The sequence below is a fragment of the Zootoca vivipara genome, chromosome 2, assembly GCF_965207765.1.
Source record: "Zootoca vivipara chromosome 2, rZooViv2.hap1.1, whole genome shotgun sequence".
NCBI lineage: Eukaryota > Metazoa > Chordata > Lepidosauria > Squamata > Lacertidae > Zootoca > Zootoca vivipara.
In genome coordinates, this window is record NC_142584.1 from 383,315 (window position 1) to 408,991 (window position 25,677).

General features: G+C 48.8%; 1 protein-coding gene and 1 long non-coding RNA gene across 5 annotated transcripts in view; both read right to left on the minus strand.

Moving 5' to 3' along the window:
* The window catches only part of LPAR2 (lysophosphatidic acid receptor 2), a 55,179-nt gene extending 48,098 nt beyond the window's left edge, over window positions 1-7,081 (minus strand). The window contains exon 1 of one of the 3 annotated variants that reach the window (XM_035101727.3): window positions 6,812-7,081. The gene's annotated coding sequence lies outside the window, so the exon portion shown is untranslated. Of the gene's footprint in view, window positions 1-5,043; window positions 6,387-6,482; window positions 6,783-6,811 lie in introns of those variants that run through there. The other 2 variants (XM_035101719.3, XM_035101712.3) reach the window with 2 other exon arrangements.
* A 9,449-nt stretch (window positions 7,082-16,530) lies between these two features.
* On the minus strand, window positions 16,531-24,738 carry LOC148686683 (uncharacterized). Of its 2 annotated transcripts, XR_015948336.1 has the most exons (6): window positions 24,587-24,718; window positions 24,196-24,292; window positions 22,699-22,774; window positions 21,881-21,970; window positions 19,476-19,567; window positions 16,531-17,649 (listed from the first exon to the last, which is right to left on the minus strand). It is a non-coding gene; the product is annotated as an uncharacterized LOC148686683 (long non-coding RNA). The 2 variants fall into 2 exon arrangements; XR_015948335.1 differs by lacking the exon at window positions 22,699-22,774 and having other exon boundaries at window positions 24,587-24,738.
* Between the last annotated feature and the right edge of the window lie 939 nt (window positions 24,739-25,677).

The window sequence follows — 25,677 nt, forward strand, 5'->3', positions numbered from 1 at the left end:
GAGAGGCCTCGGACCTCCTAGAATAGTGCCTACTCCAGGTGGGGAGCCCCTTGTTCCTGTAACAAAGGTCTTCTCACAGATGCTCCAAAAGAAAGGCACCCCTGACGGCCATGCAGCCCAACACTCTGGCTGGCAGCGGAAAATGTCAGCTGCAAGTGAAGTTGCTGTTTCCTAGTGGGGTGACATATGGGGCTTGATCACTGAGAAGATGATGAGATTTCCCACAAAACAAAAAATGGTACCAGCAGAAATGCTGCCTGAATCCCCCACAGCTGCCATGAAAAAACAACACTAAAAAGATGCTTGAGTTCCCTGCAATGACTAGGAGTGGATGTACTCCATAGCACAAATACCCACCTGCCAGTTTTTCTCAGAAGTCCCCACTTCCTCTTCTGCTCCCTCCCCCCCAATCAGTAGCTCTGCTCACATTCTCAAAGCATGTTTAAAGTACTGTTATATCACTGTTAACGGGCATGGAGAATCCTGGGAACTGCAACTTCTAAAGGGTGCTGGCCTCATAGAGCTGCAATTCCCAGCACCTTTAAAAACTACAGCTTCCAGGATTCTCCAGGACTGTTCAAGTTATCTGAAGAAGTGTGCATGCACACAAAAGCTCATACCAATAACAAACTTAGTTGGTCTCTAAGGTGCTACTGGAAGGAATTTTTTTTTATTTTGTTTCAACAAGTGGTAGAAGAATGCTTTAAATGTGTGATGTGGCTGAGACCTCTGTATTTAAGGAAAATCATTGCAGCTAGATCAGCTGATATCCAGTGTCATTCAAGCACAACAAAGCTCAGAATGAGATTGGGCTTGCAAAAGAGGCCAACAACAACAACAACAACAACAACAACAACAACAACAACAACGGTTTCTTTAGCTAAGAGGAAGAACAAGCAAGTGGTAGGTCCTCTGCTTGGAGAAAATGGAGAAAAGCTTTTGGGTGACAGAGAGAAGGTGGAACTACTCAACACCTATTTTGCTTCTGTTTTCACCCAAAAGGAAAGCAATGCCTGACCGGATGATAACAGAATAAAAGATGGAAAGACCAAAATAGGAAAAGAGGTAGTAAGGGAAGACCTAGCTACTTTAAATTAATTCAAATCTCCAGAACCTGATGAGCTGTATCCAAGGGTTTTAAAGGAGCTTGCAGATGTAATTCCAGAGCCTTTGTCTATGATCTTTGAGGATTCTTTGAGAACAGGTGAGGTCTCTGCTGACTGGAGGTGGGCAAATGTTGTCTCCATCTTCAAAAGGGGGGGAAGGGAAGACCCAGGTAACTACTGACCAGTGAGCTTGACATTGATACCAGGAAAGATCCTAGAACAGATCATTCAACATTCGGTCTGTGAGCACTCAGAAAGGATGCTGTGATTACTAAGACCAGCATGGGTTTCTAAAAAACAAGTCATGTCAAACAAATCTCTTTTTTTTTTTTTGATGGAGTTACCAGCAGGGTAGATCAGAGGAATGCTGTGGACATAGTGTACCTTGATTTCAGTAAGGATTTCGCCATGATATTCTTGTGAGGAAGCTGCTAAAATGTGGGTTGAAAGAGGTAACGGTTTGGTGAATTTGTAGCTGAGCAAACCAAAAGAGTTCATTAATGGTTCCTTGTCATCCTGGAAAAAAGTGACAAGTGGGGTGTCATAGGGTTGTGTCCTTGGCCCGTTGTTGTTCAACGTCTTTATAAATGACTTGGATGAAGGAATTGAGGGGATGCTCATCATCTTTGCAGATGACACCAATCTGGGAGGGGTAGCTAAAGCCTCAGAAAACAGAATCAGAATTCAAAATGACCTTAACAGATTAGAGAACTGGGCTCAGGCTAACAAAATGAATTTCAGTAGGGACAAATGTAAGGTTCTGCACTTAGGCAGGAAGAACCAGATGCAGAAATATAAGATGGGGGACACCTGACTTACAAGCAGTATATGTGAAAAAGATCTAGGGGTCTTGGTGGACCACAAAGCTGAACATGAGTGAACAGTGTGATGCAGCAGCAAAAAAAGCTAACACTATTCTAGGCTGCAGCAACAGAAGTATACCGGAGTTTCCAGATCAAGGGAAGTCATAGTCCCACTCTCTTCTGCCATGGTCAGACCACACTTGAAATACTGTGTCCAATTCTGGGCTCCACAATTTAAGGATATTGACAGAGGGCAGCCAAGATGATAATTATCTAGAAACCAAGCCTTTTGAGGAACAGTAGAGGGAGCTGGGTATGTTTGTCCTGGAAAAGAGGAGACTGGGAGAAGATATGATAGCCATCTTCAAATACCTCAAGGGCTATCACATGGAAGATGGAGCAAATTTGTTTTCTCCTGCTTTGGAGGGTAGGCCCCAAACCAAAATCTTCAAGTTACAAGAAAAAAGATTCCGACTAAACATTAGGAAAACCTTCTGACAGTAGGAGCTGTGCACAGTGGAATGGCCTCCCATGGGCAGTGGCGGAGGAAGCTGCTCAGGCACCTGGAGTGGCAAACATGACGTGCACCCGGGGGCGGGTACGTAGCAATGGCCCACATGCACGCTACATAGCAGTTTGCTGGCAGCGGTGCTCCAGCGCCGTACGGATGGTGCCGGGATCCTCTGCTCACAGCTGCAGCCGCGAACGGAGGATCCTCCACATGCGGCGGCAGTAGCATGATGGCTGCTCGCGCCGCCGCGGTGGGGCGCCACCTTTTCACCCCCTGAGATGTGGCACCGGGAGCACACTGCCCCCTGTTGCGACGCCACTGCCCTTGGGAGGTTGTGAACTCTCTTTCCTTGGAGGTTTTTAAGCAGAGGTTAGAGGGCCATCTGTCATGGATGCTTTAGCAGAGATTCTTGCATTGCAGGGGGTTGGACTAAATGACTCTTGGGGTCCCTTCCAACTCTATAATCCTATGATTCTATTATATTTCAAGGTGTTCAAAGGACAGAAGTAAGTCTATTTCCTACATTTTGTCCATTTTAATACCACCTGACATTGTGCAAAGCTTATTTTGTTCGTTAGGACCTGAGATCTTGCCAACCTTATCTTTCGGGTTCTACAGTGCCATCCTGTATCTTCACAGAAGGAAATAATCCAATGGGTTTACTCCCAGGTTAAGTTGTATGGGACTGCAGCCTTAATCACCAGTGCCTTATAATGCAATCCTAACCATGTTTACTCAGAAGAAAGAACAGGGAACCAATCCTTTCTCAAACCACTTTCAACTTTCTTTCAATAACAAACTATTGTCTGTCTTCATCCACGGATAAAAACACCTACCGTATGGTCTTACTTTATCCATGGATGGCAAGACAGACTTCACTTCCAGATACTTTGGCTGCTCATATGGGCCCTGGTTCCCTCTGTATGTAAAGCATGCATCTTAAGTGGTGTCTTTGTTTTGTGCTCAGGGGATTGAAAAGGATCCCAGGGGCTGCATAAGCCAGCAGCTCAGCCGAGGAGAGGAACAATTGCAGGAGGTTACAGGTAGGTAGCCGTGTTGGTCTGGATCGAAGTAAAATAAAAAAATTCCTTCAGTAGCACCTTAAAGACCAACTAAGTTTTTATTTTGGTATGAGCTTTCGTGTGCATGCACACTTCTTCAGATACAGTGAAATGGAAGTTTCCAGGCACTTATGTAGAGAAGGGGTGGGGAGGGGTGGGGATGGGGAGGGGGGATCACTCAGAAGGGTGGTGGAAATGGGTGATTGACTGACTGATAGCTGTTGATGCAGGAGGGACAGTTGCCACATCCCTTTGAAATGCAGGGGAGTGAAAGAGGGGTGGGGGTGGGGCAGCCTCAGCGCTGACAGGTAAATAATGCTTGCCTGGCTTTTGTCTGGCCTTGCTTTCAGTTGGGCAACATCTGACCTTGCAGCTTAGCCTCAAGGGTGGAGGGGCTCACAAACAAGACTAGGAGACTCAACAAGAAGGCTGCCCAGCTGCTCCCTGGGCTCTCAGGATAAGCCGCCTGTTCAGGGTGGTGAAATCTGGGGCCAAAGAAAAGTGTGCCAACAACACCACCTCTATCAGTGCATCAAATCTGAGGCCAGCTTAAGATATTTTGGTCCCTGAGTTGTAAGATCCAAAAGGCCACCCCCACCACCCCCAATTAGGATGGGACACGGTCCACTTGGAATATCTCTCTCAGCAGTGGCCTATCCCCTCCAACAGCATATGAATCCCTATGGGTCGAACCCAGCCGGCCTCCCTGACACAAATGAGCCACTCTGCAATCTACTAAACACGACCAACCAAGCTCTTGCAATATCAATAAAGAAAAAGAAAAACACAAAGGACCTATCCATGGGATGCTGACACAACCCCCCAAACACACTAAGAATAGGCAATAGAACAAAAGAACACTCTCTCTCTCTCTCCACCTCTCCTTTCCCTCAACTGCAAGATGGCTATGACAAAAATGTATCTCACCAAATGAAAAAAAACTGTGAAAAACTAGGAATTGAAAGTGCAGACATTCCCTGTTTACCTGTTTGCTTTGTAACACAAACCCCCCCAATAAAAACTAATTTAGAAAAACATATATCCATGAGACCAGGACTACTGAGCTTTTGCAGGGCTCACACTCACATTGCCAGGGTTTGTTCAGGAGAAGTTTCTGTCTGTCTGTTGCTCACCCTGCCACACTGAATGGAGAAAAAGCCACTGCTCTTGGGAGCACCCCTAGGTGTGCCCCCCCCCCCTGGAGTATGCAGGCAGCTTTCCCACAGAAACTTGGAATGGTTTGCTGCTGCTGCTGCTGCTGCTGACCTGCAAGCATTGGTTGCTCAAGTACCCCAAGCAAGCACTTCCCCATATTGGGCCAAAGAGCTGTGTTAAAGTGCCCGTGTGGGGTTTGTGCTCAGATATGGCAATAGGAAAAGGAAGCACAGGCTCTTCCAAGAATGTGGAGGTTACACCCCAACTCCATTTTACACTTACTGTATGAAGACAATCATGTACCCCACAATTTCTCTCTGGTATCGCAACACAACTTAAAACAAACAAAAAACAGCAGACCCCTATCAGTCCAGTCACAAGTTCCATCAAGATCCTTCAGTCCTCACCATTCCTCCTCATTATGTCCTCATTCACAAGAACCAAACTGTTCCTTGTTCCCCTGAGAAGACCATTGAGAAACTGAGAAACAGGATTTCTGGGATCCATCTCCAGGGCCTCGTGACTGGAAGAATTAGGAGTCCAGGTAGGAACCCAGGACTCCTAGCCAAGAAGCGGTTTGATTCAAATGCTGCCTCCCAATCCGGAAGGCTAGAAGGCTTCTCCTTGCCCCAAAGAAATGCTGAAATGGTTATAATTCCAGCCAACTGGGAAGAAGCCAGCTCTGGTTATGTGTGATCACAATGCCTCCCTCCTTTATGGGCCGGACAAGCCCAGCCCATTCTTTAAACACTGCCTCCTGCTCTGAAACAAGTTCAGACTCCTTCTCCAAATGGAGCATTTTTCAAATACTGTAATCTCAAATTTCCATGCCCTTCCTGCAACTCCCTGCCCCCCATGAGAAAGATGCAACTCCAAGTAAAGAGAAAATGCTGCACATGGACACACTGACAACCACCGTCCCTCCTCAAACGGAGTCATTTGGAGGAATTCAGGAGCGCCTTTCTAGGTACCAAGGCAGGCAGGACCGGCCCACCCATGAGGCAAGGTGAGGCGACTGCCTCAGGTGGCAGGATTCACAGGGGCAGTAGATCCCAGTGTACCCCCTCCCCACCCCCTTGTTCCTGATGTAGAACACTTGCAAACCACTCTCTGGCTGCAGATCTGGTGAGGGGGCATCACAAGGTGCAGCTCATGCATGGAGCTCTTTTAAGCAGCCTGCACATCAGAGGCAGACACTAATAGTCAAGGAAAACAATTCTCCAGAGGTCTGTCACTGCGGTTAATTAATAGTTAAGTCAAGGGTGATTTGAAGTTTGCTTTGCCAAAATTTGTCAATTACTTTTCTGCTGGAAAAACAGAGAAGTTTGAGCGATGTCACTCAAAGCTGTCTTTGTGCAAAAAGAACAACAGTTCTTTGAATTGTTGTGTGAAAGGACAGTGAAAGACCATTTGTCGGAAAAGAGGATTTCTGAATTTTTGCTTCATGTTATCAAGATTACTCAGTTACCACTGAATATCCTGATCCTGATATCGAGCAACATCTGTGCCGCTGCCATTTGGTAGCACATTATCTTTGCAAGACAGGTAATTTTCAGCAGTGACTGCTCTGAAGACAAAATACAACCAATATGAGGAGACTTATTGGCAAAATGCAAACTCTGGCAACCCACTGACACTTTCCCAAATGGATATTCTTGTGAACAAAACTATGGCAAATACTCTTCCTTAAGTTCTATCTAACACAGCTATAGCTCGTCAAGCGATAATAGGGTTGTTCTTAGATTCTCATGAAAGAAACAACCCGTGAAGAACTTGCGTTGCATTTCTATTCCCGCCTTCCCTGCAAAGAGCTCCAAGTGGGGCACGGAAGTCTGTATTCTCCCACCTGAATGAGACTGTGGAGAGAAGGTTGGCAATTGCTTGGCTGCCTCAAGGGATGGCGACCGCACAGGCGGACGGGCAGGAATCCGGGGGGGGGGGCGGCGGCCCAAGTCCGAAGGTCCAAACTCCGCCGCGTCCCCGTGGGGCCCCATCCCCGAAGTGGCTCCCGGGAGACGCCCGCCCCTTCCGCAACTCCGTCCTTCTCCCCGCCGAGGGAAAGAGCCAGCCGGCCGGGTCCGCCCAGGATCCGCTCCGCTCCGCGTTGGCGACCAGTCTCCTCCCGCTTCCCGCTTCCCGCTCGGCCCGAAGTGGCCCCAAGACAGCAGCGCTTACCTGCGCGCCCCGAGCGAGTCCGCCGCCCTCCGAGTCCGCCCTCCGCCCTCCGCCCTCGGCCGGCTCTAGTTGGGGGCGCTGCGCTCCCGCCGCGGCTGCTTCCTGGAGCGGCGCCTGGGAGGCATCGCGGAGCAGCGCCGGCCTCGCCGCTCTCGTGCGCCGAACAAAGACGGAGCCTCGCCTCGCTCAGCCCGACGAGCGCCGACTGCGCGCTCTCTCCGCCCGGGGCTGCCTCCTTGGGCCCGCCTTCCTCGCCTCGCCTCGCCCGAGGCCCGAGGTCGGAGGAGCCACCCAGCCCGGCAAGGGCGCCCCGAGAGAGGAGGAGTTGCGGGGGGGGGGGGCCATCCCTGTGGCCCATAGCTGTCAAGATTTCCTTTTTCTCGCGAGGAAGCCTATTCAGCATAAGGGAATTTCCCTTTAAAAAGGGAGAACTTGACAGCTATGCTGTGGCCCCCAGGAGGAAGACGCCACTCGGGCGCCCGTCATCGCGGATCCCTGGCCGACCACTTGCGGCCACGGCAGGTTTCGGCATCCCGGGGGAGTAATGGGGAGGGGGGGGTCATGGGATAAGGCAGGGGTGTCAAACTCAAATTTATCGGGGGCCGCATCAGCAGTTCGGTCACCCTCAAAGGGCCGGTTGTATCTGTAGGACTATGTGTCCACTCTTTATTATCATAAATTACTGTCACTGCATTCAATTATTACTGTTTTTTGTAATAATGTAAGTAATAACTAGCTCTGAAAGCAGAAACATAGTCAGAATAATGGCAAGTAGATATTCAAATGTACAATTATTGTACAATTTATTGAAAAATGATTTTTGGTAACTGCACTGGGTGGTGGAGGCTCGCTAGGGTTTCATGCAGGACCTTTGCAGAGCTACTAGTACCTGGAGATGCTGGGGTCCTTCTGCATGCAGGACAGATGTTCTGCCAGTGAGCCACCACCCTTCACCAAAGGGACTGGCTGAGGTTGACTCACTGGAGCTGCTCTCCTGGTTCCAGGGTTTAAGGGCCAGAAGTATAAAGCAGCACCCTATGTTTCTGAGGAGAGGGAGAGGGAGGGAGGGAGGGAGGGAGGAGTGGGAGGGAGAGAGGAAGGAAGGAAAGAGGGGAGAGAAAGAAGAGTAGGAAATAAGGAAGGGAATAAAGAAGGAAAGAAAAAGAAAGAGGGAGACGGAAAGGGAGAAAGAAGGAAGGAAGTAGAGGGAAAGAAAGAATAAGAATGAGGGAGAGGAAGAAAGATGGGAAGGACAGAAGGAAGGAAGGAAGGAAGGAAGGAAGGAAGGAAGGAAGGAAGAAAGAAAGAAAGAAAGAAAGAAAGAAAGAAAGAAAGAAAGAAAGAAAAGAGGGAGCAGGAGGGAGAGAGGAAGGAAAGAGGTCAGAGAAAGAAGAGTAGGAAAGAAGGAATAAAGAAGGAAAGAAAAAGAGGGAGAGAAGACAGAGATAAAGAAGGAAGGAAGGAGAGGGAAAGAAAGAATAAGAACGAGAGAGAGGAAGAAAGAAAGGGAGGGGGGGTCGCCGCCTTGATTCGGTGCCAGAAAAGAGCGCGAAGGGACCCAGGGGCAAAAAGCATTTCCCGTGCAGCGTGAGGCAGCGGGTGTCTGTTTTAGGAGAAGTGCGTAAAGCCTCAGAGTTGCACGTTCGTGAGGCTGAGCCGCGGCAGGAGGAGGAGGAGGTGAGGCAAGAGGAGGAGGAGGCGGCTTGCCGGGTCGGTGCCCGGCAACGCCGTGCGGAGATTCCCGAGCCTCTGGGACGCAGCAGTGCTCTGTAGCACTTTGAATCCTCCTCCTCCTCCACGCGGCGCTGCTGGGTGCTTTGTCTATGCTTCAGCAGCAGCCGCAGCCATTTCCAGGCGCCGAGCCATGGCAGGAGGAGGAGGATTCAAAGTGCTACAGAGTACTGCTGCGTCCCAGAGGCTCGGGACTCTCCGCACGGCGCTGCTCCGGCCGCCTTTCTACCCCCCCCCGGCCCCAGCTGTTTGTCGGCGCTTTGTCAGCGCGGCGCTTCAGCAGCAAGGTCCCGCTGCTGGGTCCCGCTGGCTGGGGCGCTCGGCGGGCCACATGACAAGGTCTGGCGGGCCGGATTTGGCCCCCGGGCCTTGTGTTTGACACCCGTGGGATAAGGGAAGAGGGCAGGGGGCAGAAGAGGGACCCAGAGATCCCCCCCCTGCCCCAGTCCAGAGGGGCACAGGTTCTCAAGGGCGCACCTGAATGTGATACTCCAATTAGCACCCATCACTCTGAGCTGCATCGCTGCTATCAGGCCAGTTGCAGTGAGGGCCAGGGTCCTGCAGCCGGACAGGGGTCCTCAGGCAGCAGATCAGATGGGGGGGGGGCGCAACTGAAGACCATGCATTTAAAGCACATGGCTTCACCCCAAAATCCTAGATCTTATTTGCTCCTCGTGGAGCTGCAAATCCCAACACATTTCACAAACTTTCATGCCCAGGATTGGGGGGGGGTAGTTGTATGATTTAAATGCATGGTATATACATAGCAGGATGTGGGGGGGGGGTCATTTTCCTTCTGGGGTTGTTTGTCCACCTTTCGACTCTGCTCTCACCTGTGGCTCCTCTCACCTGTTGGCTGTTGTGAACAGAGTGCAAAGCTTGGAGACAAGTTGGGTTTACTGTTAGGAGGCTCAATCAGTCATGTATGTGGTTCTTGCCTGGCCTGATGAAGCTATTGGTTGTGCAGGAGTATGGCTGCAGCCTTATGGCCGAATCCCCACTGAAGGTTGGGAGGCTGTGGCACCCCAGCTGTCGATGGACTCCACCCCACCAGCCCTAGCCCAGTGGTCTGGGATGCTGGAAGGGCAGCAACAACACCTGGAAGGTGTCGGGATCCCCAGCTCTTCTCCATGTTTACTCCCAGTTGGTTTTAAAGGAATGTGCAACCCAGTCCTGGGTCTGTTTACCCAAAAGGACGTCCCACTGTGCTCAATGTAGCTCACATCTCAGTTTGTGTGCATAAGCAAATTGACTCGAAAGTCAGTGAAACCCCAGAAGTCAGTGGGCAGCCTTAAGATCTTTGACTTACTTCCGGATTAGAGGGGCTTTAGAGCAGTGGGTGTATTGCTATCCCCTTGCCAACTAGGACAATCCAGTCCAGGGGTCAGCAAGGTTTGCCTCACCTGGGCTGGTTCACTCCAGGAGATCCCTTCGTGGGCCGGATCGCGTGGGCGCATGCACCCGCCATTTTCAGCATCTGCACAGATGTGATTTCTGGTGACGTGGAAGCAAGTCCCCTTTAGCACAGCGCGCGGGGACTTGCCGAGCGGGCGGCTCAGTTCAGGGGCGGCTTGTGGGGCTGTTAAACGACCCCCGTGGGCCACTTGTGGCCCATGGGCCTTGGGTTGCCGACCCCTGATCCAGTCTATCTGGGTGGTCACACACACAAACATGCCATTACAAAACAACAACTGTCCAGGCATCCTCTGATTCTACAGTTTAGCATTGATTGTTTTGGCCTGAGCAGAGTAGTTAGGGAAAGGGAACTCAGACTCTTGGATTCAGTTTTTCCTTCACAGGAGATGGTGGGTGAGGAGGAAAGGTTAATGCGGAGAATGGGATGATAGATTCACTGGAAAGACACACCTGTACTTGTGTATAAAATGTTTGCAGATATATGTATTACAGTCATGGCAGCTAGAAAAGTAACACTTTTAGGAGGTAACAAAACAAAAGCTGACATTCCCTCCATTGCATAAAAAAACATTTGCCCTGAGGATGAATGCTTACAAGAGAGATCATAATAGAGGGGCAACATTCTGGAAACTTTTGAGGGTGGTTGTAATCACTTCTGTCTATATCTGTAGGAAAGGCTTTAGTTTGGGGCAAAACAGGGCCAGCAGCAGAATGAGGCACCTGGCAGTCTCTGGCTATTCCTCCTGAGTCCTTCCTGCCCATTCCCAATGTTGGGGGGCAGAGCTGTGTGTGCCATATGGCTGGCCCTGCATCCCTTAAGCCAAACCCATACCATATGAGTGAAACCAGGCCTTCCCTTCCACCTTCTGGGCGGCTTCCAGATAGTGGTCCTCAGGCATGGAGACAATGGCACTTCTTTTGCCCACTGGTCCTTGGTGGTTCATTGCACACATACACTGAGGCAAGTGCAGCTGGCATCTCCCTCCACGTCTTACCCTGGAGACACAGGATGGGTAAATGGGAACTGGCCTTCCCATCATGGCTGCAGTTTAACCTTGGCAATGATTGAGAGTGTTGCTCCCTCAGCCCCTCTCTTGCCTCCTTAGTTGGTCATCACTTAGCCTGGGTTTGATAGGGTTGCATCCTTACTGTTGTCTTTACTTGAAGGTGACTGAGTTTTGCATCCAGAGAGAGCCTTCTGCAGCTCTGCTCATCTCACTGCATGTCCCCCCCCCCCACCTTTCTTCTTCTTTACTATCACATGTCTCTGTTGCTATTCAACTCCTGGTAGAAACCTCAGCAGGAGTTTTTATTTTCCAGCTTACAAGGTTTCCTAGAAGTGTGGCCGCTGCTGTCCCATCCCCCTCCCTTTAACAAGCCACTGAATTATGGCCCTACTCCTGGCCAAAAATCTCTCCAGGGCAGGCAGGAAGCGGAACGGGGCTTTTCCATGAGGCCTTGAAGATGCTGGGGCTCCTGTCTCCGCTTCCCCACCTCCTCCCCGTTTTAGCCAACTGTAGCAGAGAGAGTAATTTAAAACCAGCTTGTTTTAATCACTGCCACATGTGTGAGGCTCCGCCACTCATCTTGCCTTTGCAGGGTGTGAGTCACTCGGCTCCAATGGGGGCTGACATGAAGAAGAGCTTCCTGAAAACAACAGCAAGAACCAGAAAAATGGCAGGTTTGCAGGCAGACCAGGGTAGGCTCCCAGATGGAAGGAGGGCCAGAGAGAAGATGCTTTGAATTCCTAAGCACCAGCAAAACAATGATGTTTAGCTCTACCTTTCTTCTGTCTTCTCAAGGCAGTTCATATGGTCTCTCATCCAGACCCTGACCAGATCAGACCCACATGGTTGTAGAAAGATGGTTGCTTAAGGTGCCTTCAGACCATCCCTGAGATAGAATGAAGAAGAGTTTGGATTTGATATCCCGCTTTATCACTACCCGAAGGAGTCTCAAAGCGGCTAACAAGCTCCTTTCCCTTCCTTCCCCACAACAAACACTCTGTGAGGTGAGTGGGGCTGAGAGACTTCAGAGAAGTGTGACTAGCCCAAGGTCACCCAGCAGCTGCATGTGGAGGAGCGGAGACGCGAACCCGGTTCCCCAGATTACGAGTCTACTGCTCTTAACCACTACACTACACTGGCTCTCGTGGGATACAGAATGAGATACAGATGCTTAGCAACTTACGAAGCACCCAATCCCTAGATATCCAGGTTCTGATTTGTGTTCCTCCTGGGGAATATACCACAGAACCAATAGTGACCTGTTCATGTTTAGATAAAAAGGACAAGGATAACAAGACATGTTGATGCCTAAGATGGAAAATCCTAACTGATCTTGCCTGCACTCACAGGGCCTGGAAAAGTTCCCCCAGGCAAGCCCTGTTGAAACTAAGTGGCCATCACAAGGAGGCAGAGGATGCATTCTGGGCAGAGATGCTGAACCTCAGGCGAGGGGGGTTGGAGGTCCTTAGCCTTTCCCCAGACTCCTTCTCTCTCCAGCCCTGTCTTGCCCCCTCCTTGAGTGCTAAGCTTTTGTCTGGGTTGGAATATGTCCTTAGACAAGACGCCGACAATGGGTAAGGCTATGTGCAGAAAATAGCCTACTGGACAAAGGTAAAATCTGCAGCCATTGCTCTGCCTACTTTTGCCTCTGACCCTGCCCACCCCTGGCATGTGCCCCTCTCTCAAAAAAAGTTGGCCTACAGGAGAATGTGGCCCTTGGGTCGAAAAGCATTGCCCACCCCCCCACCCCCATGCCATGGGTCACTTGGTTGTGTGAGCCTGATGCCCCAGCTGAAGCCAAGACCCTCTTGGTCAGGAAACACAGCACTGTCTGCTCCCCTGTGGCAATGAGGCACATAAACCCTGATGGGCACAGAGTTCTTCCACACCAGCTGTTGGGATTTTTGTACACCGATCTGCTCTGACTTTCCTGTGGGAAAGGAAGCTGTGTTTATCTTCCTTTCTCCCCACGTGATGTTATTGTACTCACTTTACTTTCGCTTCTGTCTCTTGATGTGACTGGAAGCAAAGATGCCCGAGCTCTGGATTTTACTTTGTACATAGCCCTAAATAAAGTAGTTAATAATTCTACTTTATGGCTTCTTTATCTGTGTGTACTCTACTCAAGCCGAGCAGGGTTGCATATCACCGTGCGCACTGGTCTGCTCTTAGCCAGGGAGGATACACACCGGCGTGGCTGGGGCAGACTCACCGCTGGCCCCTGCCCAAAATGCCAACACCAACATCCACATGGCTCCCTTTGCTTAATGCGCGGCCATAACTGGAAGGCACTGCAGATTGCCTCAGGACAGTGACAACCATGTGCTGAAAGGCCCTGAGTGCTGTGTGTGTGTGTGTGTGTGTGTGTGTGTGTGTGCGCGCGCTAGAGTGGCATGAATGAGCATGGGAAGGGGAGCAGAGACTGTCTAGGATTAAGGCTGCAATCCTATCCAGGGTTTCTTAGGAATAAGCTCAATTGGACTCAGTGACACAGCATCAGAAGACTGTTCATACGCATAGGATTGGGTTGCACATATTGTATTGTCAAATGAGGCACCTCTCTGTGCACTAGATATTGCTTGGGCTTCGGTTTGATCCATGCTCAATGTTCCCTGTGGCTATGTGCCTGCTTGAGTTCAGTCTGATCACCTCTGCTTGGCATTGTTGACTATCTGAATCCACCCATGCTGAGTGCTGGAATTTCAAGGGGTGTGCTCAGAAGAGAGCCCCTGGAATCATAGAATCATAGAGTTGGAAGAGACCACAAGGGCCATCCAGTCCAACCTCCTGCCAAGCAGGAAACACCATCAAAGCATTCCTGACAGATGGCTGTCAAGCCTCTGCTTAAAGACATCCAAAGAAGGAGACACCACCACACTCCTTGGCAGCAAATTCCACTGTCGAACAGCTCTTACTGTCAGGAAGTTCTTCCTAATGTTTAGGTGGAAACTTCTTTCTTGTAGTTTGAATCCATTGCTCCGTGTCCACTTCTCTGGAGCAGCAGAAAACAACCTTTCTCCCTCCTCTATATGGCATCATTTAATATATTTGAACATGGCTATCATATCACCCCTTAACCTTCTCTTCTCCAGGCTAAACATGCCCAGCTCCCTAAGCCATTCCTCATAAGGCATCGTTTCCAGGCCTTTGACCATTTTGGTTGCCCTCCTCTGGACACGTTCCAGCTTGTCAGTATCCTTCTTGAACTGTGGTGCCCAGAACTGGATACAGTACTCCAGGTGAGGTCTGACCAGAGCAGAATGCAGTGCTACTATTACTTCCCTTGATCTAGATGCTATACTCCTATTGATGCAGCCCAGAATTGCATTGGCTTTTTTAGCTGCTACATCACATTGTTGACTCATGTCAAGTTTGTGGTCTACCAAGACTCCTAGATCCTTTTCACATGTACTGCTCTCAAGCCAGGTATCACCCATCCTGTATTTGTGCCTTTCATATATATTTTTTGCCCAAGTGTAGTACTTTACATTTCTCCCTGTTAAAATTTCATTGTCCAGAAAGTGGGAGAAGCAACAAGAGGATCAGCCATTTTAGATCTGGTCCTAACCAATAGTGATGACTTGGTTAGTGGGGTAGAAGTGGCAGGAGCATTAGGTGGGAGTGATCATGCTCTTCTGGAGTTTATTGTTCAGCAGAAAGGAGCAACCAAGCATAGTAAGACTCAAATCCCAGACTTTAAGAAAGCCGACTTCAGAAAACTTAGGGAAACGCTGGGTGAGATCCCATGGACAGAAATACTAAAAGGGAAGGGAGTTCATGATGGTTGGGAGTTTGTTAAAAGGGAGATATCAAAAGCACAACTTCAGGCAATACCAATGAGACGGAAACATGGAAGGTGCCTAAAGAAGCCAGGGTGGCTATTTAAAGAACTTTTAACTGAGTTAAGATTTAAAAGGGATATGTACAAAAAATGGAAAAGGGGGGGAAATCACCAGTGAGGAATTCAAACATATAGCCAGCACATGTAGAAACAAAGTCAGAAAAGCTAAAGCACAGAATGGACTCAGGCTTGCCAGAGAGGTTAAAAGCAACAAAAAGGGCTTTTATGGGTATGTCCGTAGCAAAAGGATGAACAAGGAAACAGTGGGGTCACTTAGAGGAGAAGATGGTGAAATGCAAACAGAAAGGGCAGAACTCCTCAATGCCTTCTTTGCCTCATTCTTCTCCAAAAAAGAAAACAATGCCCGACCTGAAGAATATGGAGCAGATGATTCAGCTGGGGAAACACAGCCCAGAACAAGTAAGGAGGTAGTACAATAACACTTGGCTAGTTTAGATGTATTCAAGTCTCCAGGGCCAGATGAACTACATCCAAGAGTATTAAAAGAACTGGCAGAGGCGATTTCAGAACCACCGGCAATAATCTTTGAAAATTCCTGGAGAACAGGCGAAGTTCCTGCAGACTGGAGGAAGGCAAACGTTGTCCCTATTTTCAAAAAGGGGAAAAGAGAGGACCCAAACAATTACCGCCCAGTCAGCCTGACATCAATACCAGGAAAGATTCTAGAGCAGATCATTAAGCAAACGGTCTATGAGCACCTAGAAAGAAACTCTGTGATCACTAAAAGTCAGCATGGGTTTCTGAAAAATAAGTCATGTCAGACTAATCTGATCTCATTTTTTGACAGAAATACAAGCCTGGTAGATGAAGGGAATGCTGTGGATGTAGCCTATCTTGATTTCAGCAAGGCCTTTGACAAGGTGCCCCATGATATTCTTGTAAAGACGCTGGTAAAATGCGGGCTAGACAATGCTACCATTTAGTGGATTTGTAACTGGCTGACACCAATTTGGTGTCATCTGCAAACTTGCTCAGGATGCCCTCAAGCCCATCATCCAAGTCATTGATAAAAATGTTGAATAAGACTGGGCCCAAGACAGAACCCTGTGGCACCCCACTAGTCACTTCTCTCCAGGATGAGGAGGAGCCATTGATGAGCACCCTTTGGGTTCGGTCAGTAAGCCAGCTACAAATCCACTGAATGGTAGCATTGTCTAGCCCACATTTTACTAGCTTCTTTACAAGAATATCATGAGGCACCTTGTCAAAGGTCTTGCTGAAATCAAGATATGCTACATCCACAGTGTTCCCTTCATCTACCAGGCTTGTGACTCCCAGGTCCACCTTCTAGAAGGCTACAAGGGAAACATGATTTGTCTAAACCTGGGAGGAGTCAGAAGTGGGGCTCCTGGGTTTTCTGAAGGACTTGCTTAAAGCGCTGCCCAGCTTCCAAGAGCACTTGGCGAGGCCTTCCTGGTTGCAACTGAGGATAAGAGGCTTTCAAGAAGTTCTGGGGGTGTTTTGTGCAGGAAATACCTCCATCCCAGACTAGAAAATTCCAGTTATACCTGATCACTCACATTGCACTGGCATGTGGTATAAGCAAGCATCTCTGTTAAAAAGGCGCCTATGTTTTGATCTCATCACTCTCTCTCTCTCTCTCTCACACACGCACACACACACACACACACACACACTCACACTCACACACACACCATCCTGGGCAGACTGCAACCATTAAAAAAGGACACTTCCTCATTTTTAAAGGCAACTTGTTTGATTAGATCCTGGTTCTGCCTTCCACATAGGCGAGCTGACTGTAAACACATTTCCTTTGCGGTAAGTCCTGTCTGTTTCCCTGGACCTTGGATTGCATCCCTAAGGAGCTTTTCCCAGAGAGCCCAGTTTACTTCCTTCTCTGGAGCCCATCCAACTTCATTCTGCACAGTTTGCATTCTTGCGCTTGAATCATTCCTGTAGCTTTCCTCTGCACAACAGGCGTTGAAGATCTTGCAACAACATGAAAAAGTGCCCTGTTGGACCAAGTCAAGGTCCATCTTGACCAGCATGGTGTATGTGACAACAGGCAGCCCCTGATCCCTTGCCCACTGTGTGAAAACCAGTGTCTGGTGTTCTAGGGTAGACTGTCCCTATACAGGGAGGTTCCATTGAGGCTAAGAGTAGACCTAACGTCCTTTCAAAGCTGCAGTGGGAGGAGAGTAGTGAGAACTGCAATGTACACCACACCATGTCGTCTTGTGGGGTCTACATTGTGAGATTATGGCATGGAGGGAATTTGCACTTGGCTGGCTCCTCCAAGTGTGAGATTTCCTTTGCTCTGGTGGCTATTATTATTTTCTTCCATTTACACCCCAGCTTTCCTTCCCTGTGAAACTGAAGGTGATGTGCATTGGGCTTCCAAGGTGGTCTCCCTTCCAGGCACTAACCAGACTCAGACCTGGTTAGTTTCAGCAAAGTGATGCACAAGCTTCTCTTTGCTTGAGTTGCTTGCATGTCTTAGACTCAGAGCATGTTGAGCATCCTTGCAGGCTGAAGGTGGGCGATATCTTTGCAATCAGCTGCTGAAGGAAGCTGGTAGTTCTTCTCACTTGTCACTTCAAAGGCAGACCTAGCATCTTGACCCCATGACATGCAAATTGCTAGGAGGGTGGGATGGGAGATCATTCACATCCCCTTCCCCAGGGAACTGACTCCAATTCCAACTCCTCTGTTGACGAGGTTGCTTCTTTTTTGCCCAGTTTCTGCAAATACTTCTGAGTTAGCTGCAGCCAGCTTGCCTTGTGACCTTTTCTGTCTTTCAATAGCACTGTGCTGGGAATGACTGCAGAACTGCTTGCAGTTTGGGGATATTCTAATCTAATCTAAAAGAAAGAAAAGAAAAGGCAAACACATACTCCAGCTCAGAGGTTTTGTGATTTTCCACCTGGAGTGGGCTCTTCTCCATATGGAATTGTTTCTAAAGAAGCCTGTTCCTACCGTATCTGCTGAGCAGCCCAGGTATGTTACAGAGCAGGTTTGATGGGGCCCTCAGCTCCTGAAGGTAATGGGGCCTTTGTCAACACAAATTGCTACTGTTTTTGTTGTTGTTGAATATATGCTATATGGTCATTTATGGACCTAATAGGTATCTAAAGCCATTTGCACATTACAAAGTATGTATTTTATCAAAGTTCTGGTTACAGGTAGGTAGCCGTGTTGGTCTGGGTCAAAGTAAAATAAAAAAATTCCTTCAGTAGCACCTTAAAGACCAACTAAGTTTTTATTTTGGTATGAGCTTTCGTGTGCTCATACCAAAATAAAAACTTAGTTGGTCTTTAAGGTGCTACTGAAGGAATTTTTTTATTTTATCAAAGTAATTGTTGAACTGAAACCAGTGATATTTTAGGGAGCAGGCTAGCAGGCGGAGCCCCTCACTTACATCATAGGAGCCTACACAAAGGAGCCTATATTTTGGAAATGTACATCCAGGTTATTTTCCTTTACATTTTTTGGGGGGCCCCAAGACAGTGTGGCCCTAAGCTATAGCTTGGCACTATGTAAGCTATAGGCGTTTCCATGTGCTGCTCTGGTTTGCCAGAAGTGGCTTTGTCCTGCTGGCCACATGACCTGGAAGCTATACGCCGGCTCCCTCGGCCAATAATGCGAGATGAGCGCACAACCCCAGAGTCGGTCACGGCTGGACCTAATGGTCAGGGGTCCCTTTACCTTTTTATGTAAGCTATAGCTTATAACACTGACCAAGAGGCATTACATGTAAAGGAGTATAATGAATCTCTGACTGTGACAAATGAAAAGCAGCCCTAGGAGGCGATAATTTTTGGTGGGGTAGTTGTGGGGAGGATATGGGTATTTCCAGTTGTATCTTCATTCAGAACTGCCCCCCAGCTGCTTTTCTGCCATTGCTGGTCTGCATCTGTAGCCATGGGAGAGGAAGAGCAGGTGGGGAGGCAGCCTTAACGGGGAAACCATGGCTGCCTGGGAAAGGACTAATTAGTCAGGGCGGTGCCCTGTAGACTTTCTGTAGGACTACACTTCCCATCACCAGCCCCAAGTACCATGGCCAGTGCTCAGGGATGATGGGACCACATTGGCTACCCTTGGATTAAGAAGCCCCTGTCCTCTCCCTGCTCCCTCCGGCCACTGCATGCAAAAACCACATACAAACATAAGGTGACCCACATCAGGACATCTAGCGGGGCTTGGGCAGGAGACTTCCCTAGTGGATGATGGAGATGAAGCCTCTTGTTAATCGGGGGGGGGGTGCAGGTGCCATTTATCACTTCTGCCTCAGGCACCAAAATGGGCCCAGGGATTCACTGGACTGTCTTCCATGTTTTGCGGCTCAAGCATGGTTTGGCAATAAAAACATGGGCGTAGGCAGGGGGGCAGGAGGGGGCAATTGCCCCCCCAGAAGCAAAAGGCTAAGGGGCGCAGCGTGGCAGCCCCAGGCTCCCGCTCCAGAGGCGCGCGGGGAGCGTAAGCGGAGGAGGCAGCCCCAGGCTTGCATTCCCTGCACGCCTTTGGAGCTTCGCACCGGGAGCAGGAGCCTGGGGCCGCCTCCTCGGAAGAGCTGGGCGACGCAGGTAACGTAGCCCCGCCCACATTCCCACTGTGGCCCCTCCCCTCCCGCCCCTTGCCCCCCCCTAATTTTGATCCTGGGTACGCCCCTGAATAAAATCCAACTCACTTGCTTCTTGGGCTTTGCAGTTCTCCCTCGTTGGCACATCCCAAAGGCGATGCATAGCATTGGGGCCTGCCCTGTTTAGAACAAGGAGTCTGCTGCTTTTGCACATAGGGGAGTAGATAAACACAGGCATCGTGTCAATATAGGTCAATATAGTTCCTGGCACAAAACAAGAAAGGTTCCAGTATGCCTGGAGAAGGATCAATAACTCGCCTTATCACCAAGTCAACAAGGGGCCTTCAGACTTCACAGCTGATCGAAACTCTGATTGGGTGAATCATGCTGACCTCTGGTGGAATTAGAACTCAGTTCAATTGCACTCCTTGCCCTGCCCTGTCAATGTGTGACAGAAGACGCAAATGGGGTCAGGACCCACGGCTGTGTCTGTCTGCACTTTGGCCACTGCAACCTGCTTTTGATCCCGTGGCAGCTGGTGGCAGATAAGAGGGCAGACCTCTTGTCTGGATTGAACCACTCCAGGGCCAAAGGGAGGGGAAAGGCAGTTTGGCATCTAACCTGCAGGCTTAAAACAAAATGGGGAAAAAGCATCAGCTGTGGGGTAGGTGAAAATTAATGGGATCAAAGTAGGTTTGGAGAAGCATTTAATGCTATTGTCCCCTCCTGAGGGCCTGGGGGGAGGGAATCCCTCATCTGAAGCCTGGGATTGGCTTTGGCTTTGGGGAGGCATTTCCCCCACACCCCCAAAGTAAGTACAGTGGTACCTCTGGTTGCAAACTTAATTAATTCTGGAGGTCCGTTCTTAACCTGAGGTACCACTTTAGCTAATGGCGCCTCCCGCTGCCACCGCCACGCAATTTCTGTTCTCATCCGAGGTACTACTTCCGGGTTAGCGGAGTTTGTAACACGAGGTGTTTGTAACCCGAGGTACCACTGTAGTGGCTTCAAAAGAGGGATTTTACTCAGAAGGTCAGCCGGTGAGGGTTAAATTCCCCCCATTCCCTGCCCTTTTTCTCATTTATTATTAGGCTCCTCCCTGATATGATTACCGTATATTCCGGTGTATAAGACTGGGCGTATAAGACGACCTCCAGCTTTTCCAGTTAAAATATAGAGTTTGGGATATACTTGCCGTATAAGAAATACGACCCGGCGTATAAGACAACCCCCTACTTTTGAGAATATTTTCCTGGGTTAAAAAGTAGTCTTATACGCAGGAATATGCCTTTTTTATATCAAAAAATAAAGCAGGTCATATGCAAAGAGGCATTTTATGCCAAGGGTCCTTTGGCCCTCAGAGTGCAAAAGAGGGAAATGAATTTAGCCCAGCCATGCTAGGAATGCTGATTGACTACTGAAGAGAAGAATATTAATTTTAGAAAGAATAAGACGTAACTACAATTCTTTCTTATATGCTGTCTTCCTACGCTGAATTGAATAATCAGTTGGAGACATTGTGTTGTTGTTGTTTTAAATTGCTTGATAAGAAAGTGCTCTCAAGCTGTCAGTCTTTGCCTTCCCCCTTTCTCCCATGTCAGGGGATTCTTCTCCTGGACAGAGCCTGGAGTCCTTGGATTGTGCACTCCCCACTCTTTCCATCATGGTGATGCCAGGTAATCACACCCAGGTGTGTATCAAAATGGTCCACAGGGAGGGAGGTGGCTCAAGATCTGCCCCCCCAGCCAGATCCTTTTCCAAGCCCCTTCTATCCACCCCTCCTTGACAGAAAGCCCCATTGAGCACAGAGGGAATTTGTTCTGAGCAAACATGCTTTGGCTTGGACTCTAGAAGTCATAGCTCTTGCATTTTGCCGTTGGTCCCAGGAGGAGAGGCTTCCCCAGGTGCCACTTCCCCCCCCCCCTTGGCTAGGTGCAGGTGCGGACAGGACTCTTCCAGCATCCTTCTGGCTATTAAAGGTCTTTTATTGCACCTGGTCTGACTATACGGTGAAGCTTTTTTGTCTGTTTTTTAAGGGGGACAGCTTTAAATGAACCCTCAGGGACAGACTCTTTGTCTCTCTGGCCCAGCTATGTCTGTTTGGACTGGCAGAGGCTTTTGCTATCAGCTGTTACTTGATCCTTTTTAAATAGAGTTGCCAGGAATTGAACCAGAGAATTTCTGAATGCAAAACATCTTCCTCTACTGTTGACCTAAGTTTCCTCCCCAGATGAGGCCTCCTTTATCAGAGATACCACTGGGTTCATAATATGTGGTACCATCATAACCCCATTGCAGATTATTCTGTCCTACTGACGCTGAATAACTTCTAGTTCTCCTTCCATGGGCTTTACCCAATTTTATCCCTAAAACAGTCTGGTGAGTCAGCTAAGGTTGAGAGAGAGAGAGAGAGAGAGAGAGAGAGTGAGACTGGCCCAAGGTCACCCAATGGGCTCTAGAGCTAAATGAGGATTTGAACCTAAGTCACCCCAGTCCTTGTCTGGCACACTGACCTTATCCGATGATTCAAGCAGTCTTGTTCTGGGTCTTGTGGCTCCTTTAGGCTAAGGGACAGAAACTTTTCCTGGATTTGTTTGGTTATGCTATGACAAATAAATGCCTTTATTTATATTTAAAAAATTGTACATCACAATGTCATTTAAAAATCATTTTATAACAGTAAAAAAAAACACCCTACATTTTAAAATCACAGAGCAGCAGCTAATAACAATTGGAAATGTTTTTCTTAATTGTCTGCAAACGTCTGACGACAGAAAGGTTTTATGGCAAACATATAAAGCACCTGCCAAATCTCTCTGGGAAGAGGATTTCACAGGCCTGCGCGATGACATTAAAGGTTTCGATTTGTCAATTGAGTCTCAACAACCGCCGAGGCTCCTAGAGATGATCTCAGTGGTCAAGCTGGGATAGAAGAGGTCTGGTGGTCCCTACGATATCCTAGAGCTCAGGGCATTGTAGATCTATTAATCTTTAAGTACTGTAAGTCTTGTGATGGTTTCCCCCCCTTTTTTCTTTCCGTTTTGCTGCAAAATGTCATTATTTTGCCGACTTGGCTTCTTCTGACCAGGTGGTTTAAGTGTCTTCTAAATCTCCCTTTATCTAAGCATCCACCCAGCCTCCCTCAAGGCCAGCACTTGTCTCCTTATAAACTGTGTGTCCAGGGTGGAGAGAAGGAGAGGCCCAGCCCAACCCAAGAAAGCAATGCTGCTGAGACAGCCAAGGTTCAGCTGAAAACATAATGTATGAACCCAGGACAGGACCCAGGAGAAGCTGCCAGCCGTTCCCTGCAAGGAATGTCAGCAGGTCCTACCCTGTTCTGCAGTGTGCAAAAGTTGGCCCCTGCAGAGTAGAGTCCTCTCCTTGAAGGATTGCCATGTCCAAGTATGCTTTAAAGATAAAAGATAAGAAGGGAGGGCCTTGAGGCTGCCCATAAACAGAACCCGGGTGTCAGATTGAGCAGGTCACCTGGAACACAGTCTTCCCCAGCATGAGGAGATGCATGTTACGGTATTTCTATTTAGATTATACACATTTTTTCAAAATGTGCTTCAAGGCATATAAATTAGCAGATGCAGATTTGATGTAAAATGCTTTTAGAGTCAGGCCTTTGTGTCACTTTCAGACTTAGCTGACAGTCTAGTTCAGGCACCCCCAAACTTCGGCCCTCCAGATGTTTTGAACTACAATTCCCATCTTCCCCAACCACTGGTCCTGTTAGGGCCGCAGTTTGGGGATGCCTGGTCTAGTTGTTCTCTTACACACACACACACACACACACACACACACACACACACACCTTTGGATCTCCTCTGGCTGTGCATGATTTCCAGCTGTTTGGTTTCTGAGGCAAGATGTTGCCCTGGCTTCCATTACAAAAGGGGATATTTCACAGGCCTTGCAGAACTATTCACTTCCCCAAAGGAAGGGTTTGATCCTTTTAGTTGTCCTTCTCTGCAGGTCCCAGTCTGGAGGCAGGGAGGACCCTGAGGGCATTCAGCCACAAGGGTGGCAGTCCAGTTGGGTGGCAGCTATATTTTTACAGATATCTACTGAGAAGGTCCATAAAAAGCAACTGTCCAAAAAAGGAATTATTGTGAAAATAAGAAATAGTTTGTGGGGCACCAAATTTTGCCTTGCTCAGAGCACCATATTACAAAGGTCCACCTCTTACTGGAGCCCTTTTGGAGCTTGTTGGGGTGATGGCAGCAGACAGATGGGCAATACTGCTTACGGAAAACACATGGAAACACCATTTAGCAAGATGAGCACCCCCCCCCTTTGACTCTGGACCTAGGAGTCCAGACTTATGGAAGGGTCTGCTAAGAAAGCTGCTGCATGCAGCTGGGGATTCCAAAACCCCACAATCATTTCCACAGATTGGGGAAGAGCTCCGCTTACAAATCTGGCACCTTTCCTTCCAGGCGAATGAGCCTGGCAAACTCTCATATGGAGGCCTGGCCCTCCCAGGAACTGGATTGTCAGATCCTGTGGGTTGATGGGTTTCTGCAGAAGCCATCGCCTGTCATTTCTGCCTCAGATTCAGAAAACGCCCTTGGCTGTTTTTTGCTTCAGCGAAAACAAGTTGAGAGTGTGCCGAGGAGCAGATTTGGAGCAGATCAAGGTAGACGTCCTTTTCAACCAGCTGTTTGTGGTTGCTCCTTGCTCTATCATTTATTTTAAAAAAAGAACTTGCAAAGCTGCAATTCTGCAATTCTGGCTTTGCCTAGGCAGCAGGTTTCAGATTGTTAGCAACAAGGGCCCTGGAGATGCACTGGCTTCACAGACAACACTTTCAGAACAAATTTACCTTTCTCTGTGCGTGTCAGATTAATGAATGCCATTGACTTGTTTCTTGCTGTCGAGCAAAGGAGAATGGCTGTTTGTCACAGGGAGACGCAGGGGTGCTAGAAGGCAAAAATCCATTTCAGAAATAAAAATGCAAAAGATTATTTGAAAGCAGAATGAAACCCTTCTCGCAAGAGCTGAATGATCTTGTGTGTGTGTTTAGATTGGCTTCTATTGGGCAGAGAAAAGAAAGTCCTTTAATCAATGATACTTACAAGGATACTACAAAATGAAATGAATTATTATGAATGGCATCATTCAGATGTATGAGAGACCAGCAAGCATTCAGTGTGTTTGTGTGGCACAAGGGTCAGATGAACTGCACATTAAGAGTTTCAGTGCTGAGTTCCTACCTGTAGCTGAAAACACAAAGAGATAAAGTTTGAGTTGCAGCAAGACTGGTGGGACCAGAATTGAAGTGAAGCCCTTGAGCACAGTCGGAGCGGTCCTCCTGGGGCAGAGTCAAGTCAGCTGAGGAGTCCTCCAAAGGAAGGCTGGAGCAAGGCTGGGGGCAGGCAGATGAGGGAGATGGCATGTGAGAAGGGAGAAAGAGGAGGAACCCAAAACAGGCCAGGCCAGAAAACTGAAGCAAAGGGGAAACTTGCCTTGAACCCTTTATAACCAAGCCAAGGTGTGAGGGATCAGGGGAGTTGCCTGGGCCAAGGGGGGGCCCCCAGGAGCTGGGAGGATCATACCCATCCTTTACTCTGCAGCCTTGAGTAGGTCATCAGAAGACCGGGGGGCTCAAAGGTCACGTTCCAGCTGAGTAGATTTTATCCCCGGAGAAAAGTCTCACATGGACTTTTCTTCTTGTGGCCTCCCCACCCACCCCAGGACAAGACTGGTGCCAGGGCCGAGGCACAAAGGGCCCTACACTGGAAGACCCTCCTGGTGGCTGGCAGTGGTGGGATCTGCAGCAGCATCCCATTGGGCTGGGGGGCTTTAAGCCGCCTACCAGTATCATGGCTCCCAATGCCTCTGACACAGCATTGCTTCAAGGTGGTGTCCTTTGAATGATGGTGGCTATTCTTTTAATGTCCCACAATGCTCTGGAGCGATTCTATATCAAGGGCATTGTAGGGAATTAAAATGGTAGGTGGCCTGTAGACCCAGCCTCCTGGTGCCAGCTGCGGACGCAGCCCCGGCTCGGAAGCCCCGGCAGCTGCCCAAAGGGTGCTGACTGCTCCTTTCGCTGCCTGTTCTCTCCACAGCTGAGCTCAAAGCACATCTAAAGCACACCTCCCTCCTACTCACGTGATCCTGGGAATGGGAGTTTGTTAAGGGTTCTGGAAAGCTGCAGCTCCCAGGATTCTTTGGAGGGGGAAATGTGCTTTAAATACATGGTGTGTGTTGTGTCGTGAGCTTCTTAATAGTAGTCATTCAGTGACAACATCTTCATGATAACAGCTCTTTTGCTCTTTTGCATGGATTTGCAGGGGCTGCT